A 6,000-nucleotide genomic window follows, 5' to 3' on the forward strand; every position below is an offset into this window, starting at 1 on the left:
TATACCACATATTATTTACAATGTTTGTGTACCACACATTTTTTGTACTCAAGCTATCATCTTTTTCTATATAATGATCAACCCTTCATAACAATACATATCACAAGCATTTTCCTATTACTCTCAAAACCAACAAAAAAAAATTCCTTCTCTTTAGTTTCCTTTTTTTTACAATGGCTTCTTCTTCCCAAAATGATGTTGATGACATACTTGATGAATGTTTTAATCAAACATGCGATTAAATCACCAATCATGTATGGCAAAATCTTCTTACTCCACCAATCCAAAGTCAACCACCACCTAAACCAAGAAAAAAGTGAATTCACATTGAAAGAAATCGAGAAGTCGCAGCTGACCACTTGTGGAATGATTATTTCAGTGAGGATGCTACTTACCCTCCCAACCTTTTCCGTTGCCGTTTTGGAATGAACAAGCCAATATTCATTCGTATTGTGGATAAGCTTGCAAATGAAGCTCCCTATTTTTCGCCTTTGAGAAGTTTAGGTCTTACTTGGTGGGCTCCAAAGTAATAGTGCACACGGTTGGGTGGCCTGCTGCTTCGCCCTCGTCGCCTCTGTACCCGAAACAGATGCGCTGCGCTACCCAGCGTATTTAGGAAAGAGGATGGCACAATGGTGCTATCTAGCCCTTGTTTGTCAAATCTGGGGGGATTTGGCTTCTTTGGAAAGCTCACTGGATTCGGACCGTAGGGAACCGTAGCATGGGGGGGTTTTTATTTTCTTATGGATTAGCGGTACGATTACGTATGATGCTTGCTCTGAATGGAAGAGGGACCCTTTTTTTTACCCGGAGCAGTGAGCCTCCCAATTTGAAGTTTTTTCCTGGAAGTTTCAACTTTCTTGACTATGACGTCGCCAAAAAGTGGCGGAATGCTTTCGAAACCAATTCACTTGAGTGAGACAGAGGAGAGTGGAGTTGGAATCGCCGTTTTCGTTTTCTGGAGTACTCAGGGCAGGGAGACAGGGCGCCAGAAGTACGGAAGTGACAGAGAAGTAAACCGCTGAACGACACGGCATTCTCGTTCAAATATAGGCCCAGCTTTTACGTACAAAGAAGAGATGCTACCGGAAAGTTGGGTCTGTCTACATTGCAAAAGTGTACAGCAGCAATTCGTATGATGGCATATGGTGCTGGAGTTGATGCGTTTGACGAATACCTCCGACTTTCTGAAACCGTGGCGCTATCATGCTTGGAAAATTTTACAGATGCAGTCGTAAAATTATTTGGAGATGAGTACTTGAGAAGACCCACACCAGCAGATCTTCAAAGACTACTCGACATTGGCGAGTTTCGCGGATTTCCCGGCATGATAGGAAGCATCGATTGTATGCATTGGGAGTGGAAGAATTGTCCCACCGCATGGAAAGGTCAATACACCCGCGGATCTGGAAAGCCCACAATCGTTTTAGAGGCGGTGGCTTCGTATGATCTCTGGATCTGGCATGCTTTCTTTGGACTACCAGGTACATTAAACGATATCAATATTCTTGACCGATCTCCAGTCTTTGATGATATTTTGCATGGTTAAGCTCCTAAAGTTAAATACAGTGTCAATGGACATGAGTATAAATTGGCTTACTATCTGACGGATGGTATTTATCCAAAATGGTCTACTTTTATCCAATCTATTCCACTGCCACAAACTCCAAAAGGCTCTTTATTTGCAAGACAACAAGAAGCTGTGCGTAAAGATGTAGAGCGTGCTTTTGAATTTTTGCAGGCTCGATTTGCCATAGTCAAAAACCCGGCTCTTATTTGGGATAAGGAAAAAATTGGGAAAATAATGAGAGCGTGTATCATACTGCACAATATGATAGTAGAGGACGAACGAGATGGGTACACTCTGTTTGATGAAACTGAATTCGCACAAATGGAGTCAAGTAGAGCTTCAGAAGTTGACTACACGCTTCCAACACCCAGACCTTCATGTGTCTCTACTATGCTCAAGAATCGAAAGGATGTTCGTGATCGAGAAAAAAATAAATGCTTGCAAGATGATTTGGTTGAGAATATTTGGGCAAAATTTGGAGCAAATCAGTATTAAAATTAATCATTCTTTCCATTTATGAATTGTACTTCGGTTGTAATATGTATTAATGTTTTTATTCTGTTTTGTATGTTTGAAAATTAACTAAAATGCAATATTTTCTAATTTTATAAAATCTTAAATGTTTACAAATTTATACCACTTCTATTCTATTTAAAATTTTTAAATTTAAAAAAAAAATATTTTCAAAAATAAGAGACCCAAAATAAGAACCTATTAATGGAAGAGAAAATTTTATCTAAGAGATCATGGGTCCTTATATTCAAAACAATACACAATTAATTCATAAAAAAATTAAGAACCCCCTTATTATAGCCTGCCGATAATTATGCTCTAAATACGTTAAATTATATCCTAAGTTATCTTGAACTTGATTCGGCTAAAATATGTAATTAACTATCAAATGAAAATGAACACGCGTCAATAAAGATTGTTTTCCATTTGTGTAGAAACTAGGTTTCCACAATGAATTTGTTTAGGGAGGGAAACAAATTCAAGGAAGTAATCTCTCTAAAAAGTCGATCTAAGCTTAGAAATTGAAAAGAGGGTAGATCTCTCGAGTTTAGGGTTTTTGCTAAGAACANACTGAATTAATGTATTTGATACTGGATGATTTACAATGGAGAAGTCTCCTCTTATTTATACATGTCCATAGATTACATAACATATTAACTTTCCTTATCAAATGAACTAAGATAAGGAAAGTTGCTTCATTCTTCGAATCGGCCGCCAGACGAAGTGGAAGTCGGTTCTTCTTCCTCAAGGCTGGACTTTCTTCATCCAAACAGGCCTAAAATAACCTAATTAGGTTCTTAACCGGATTCCCGATTAAATAATCGAATTATCTTTCTGGTTTAGTTCGGTATGTCGAGTGTGCTAAATCCCGCACCAATAATTTGTAATTTTAAAAACCAACGAACAATACTTCTATGTTCTCACCATATATCTTACAATGATTGATATATTATACATATATGGTGGGTATGATACTGAAATGGAAATATATATTTGATTATTGGAGCAGCTCATGAGCATATTCACAAAAATATATATTATAAAACAAATTAAAACAATAGAAAGTGAAATTCTTGTTATGCATTTCTATTCGCAGAGAACATAAAAAGTTGGTATTCGTTTCTTTAGTATGTATCAGGTGCCATTATTTATGTATCCCATCAAGTTCAGCTGTTCAGGTAGAAACAGTGGTCTATACTTAAGATAAATTATGTAAACGTTAAGATTTTATTATTCAAAAATATCATCAGAGGTTAAGCATGAACGATAAGTTTTGTAACACGCACATATAAAAGCTGAAATACACTTNATCATGGGTCCTTATATTCAAAACAATACACAATTAATTCATAAAAAAATTAAGAACCCCCTTATTATAGCCTGCCGATAATTATGCTCTAAATACGTTAAATTATATCCTAAGTTATCTTGAACTTGATTCGGCTAAAATATGTAATTAACTATCAAATGAAAATGAACACGCGTCAATAAAGATTGTTTTCCATTTGTGTAGAAACTAGGTTTCCACAATGAATTTGTTTAGGGAGGGAAACAAATTCAAGGAAGTAATCTCTCTAAAAAGTCGATCTAAGCTTAGAAATTGAAAAGAGGGTAGATCTCTCGAGTTAGGGTTTTTGCTAAGAACAATATGAGAACTGAATTAATGTATTTGATACTGGATGATTTACAATGGAGAAGTCTCCTCTTATTTATACATGTCCATAGATTACATAACATATTAACTTTCCTTATCAAATGAACTAAGATAAGGAAAGTTGCTTCATTCTTCGAATCGGCCGCCAGACGAAGTGGAAGTCGGTTCTTCTTCCTCAAGGCTGGACTTTCTTCATCCAAACAGGCCTAAAATAACCTAATTAGGTTCTTAACCGGATTCCCGATTAAATAATCGAATTATCTTTCTGGTTTAGTTCGGTATGTCGAGTGTGCTAAATCCCGCACCAATAATTTGTAATTTTAAAAACCAACGAACAATACTTCTATGTTCTCACCATATATCTTACAATGATTGATATATTATACATATATGGTGGGTATGATACTGAAATGGAAATATATATTTGATTATTGGAGCAGCTCATGAGCATATTCACAAAAATATATATTATAAAACAAATTAAAACAATAGAAAGTGAAATTCTTGTTATGCATTTCTATTCGCAGAGAACATAAAAAGTTGGTATTCGTTTCTTTAGTATGTATCAGGTGCCATTATTTATGTATCCCATCAAGTTCAGCTGTTCAGGTAGAAACAGTGGTCTATACTTAAGATAAATTATGTAAACGTTAAGATTTTATTATTCAAAAATATCATCAGAGGTTAAGCATGAACGATAAGTTTTGTAACACGCACATATAAAAGCTGAAATACACTTACGTATTTATATGTGTACACATCACATACGCTGTAAAGATATGAATATATTAATATAATGTAAAGTATGTAATGAAGTGGGACATGTTCATGTCTCTGTCGTCCGTATAAATGCATAGTGTAGTGAAGTGAACCATGGTCAAGTCTCTGCTAACCTAATTGATTGGGTCATCACCTTAAATATTCTTAAAAGTATTTGTTTTTTTTTCTTTGTTGAACAAATAAAGTATTTGTCTTATATCCGAAAAAGAAACCATCTTTTGATGTATGCTTTGATTGCTTGCTAACACACCTGAAGATGTTCTTCTTGAATATATTCTAAATTTTGGTGTCATCGACGTGTAAAGTGTTTCTGTTTATATATATTTATCAAGGAACAAAATGACGTTACTTGACTTTGTGCTATCAGTGATTTATTGGTCAAATTAATCACCAAACCCCAATGCAAGATTTAATCTTGTGATTTCAAATCACCAAATGACCAACCATTTATCTCAAAACTTTAACAAGTACTTGTTATTAACTGCTTTATGAAGACACATGTAGGCAACTTAAGTTTTCAAAATAGACTATTCAGCTAGTTGCTTCCTAAGTTTATGAAAGTTATAAAAAGGGTCCCTATGAAAATAGCTATGTATTAATTAAAATGAAATAAAAATATCATGTTAACAAAATACATACACTCTCTCTAATCCATGAAGAATGTCATTCTAACATATTTTACATAAATTAAGAAAATATACAAAAGTTTTAATACACTAAATGATATTATTAAAAATGTGTTTTAAGTGCTTTACAGCAGCTTCATCGGTTAAGAAACTCTTTCAGATATCTTATAATATTTTTAATATAATTTTTTATAATATTAAATTTTAAACTGTGAAAATAATTAAATTAAGGGGCATTCTCAAAAATGCCCCTTTTTCCATACCCCTTTTTAAAAATATCCTTTCATGTTGACCATTTTTAAAACTATCCCTCTTTATATACAAAATGACCAAATTACCCTTTTTTGAGTGACAACAAAAATGTACAGTCATCAAAATCGAAAATATTTTCCCGCCAAAAAAAATTCCCGCCAAAAATTTTTTTTTCCCGCCAAAATCGAAAATTTTTCCCGAAAAAATATTTTTTCCCGCCAAAAAGAAAAATTTTCTCGCCAAAAACGAAAATTTTTCCCGCCAAAAATATTGAAATTTATACCTTTTAAAAACATTGTAAACGCTTTTAAAAGTTTTTTAAAGTGTTTACAAGGTTTTTAAAAGGTTTTTAAACAGATTGTAAACGCTTTTAAAAACCTTGTAAATGCTTTTTAAAAGCTTGTAAATGCTTTTAAAAAGCTTGTAAATGCTTTTAAAAGGTTTTTAAACACCTTGTAAACACTTTTAAAACTTTTTAAAAGCGTTTACAAGGTGTTTAAAAACCTTTTAAAACCCTTTTAAAAATCTTATAAAAACTTTTACAAGGTTTTTAAAAACATTGTAAAAGCGTTTACAAGGTGTTTAAAAACCTTTTAAAATTTTTT

This window comes from Camelina sativa, chromosome 12, assembly GCF_000633955.1.
Source record: "Camelina sativa cultivar DH55 chromosome 12, Cs, whole genome shotgun sequence".
NCBI classification, from domain to species: domain Eukaryota; kingdom Viridiplantae; phylum Streptophyta; class Magnoliopsida; order Brassicales; family Brassicaceae; genus Camelina; species Camelina sativa.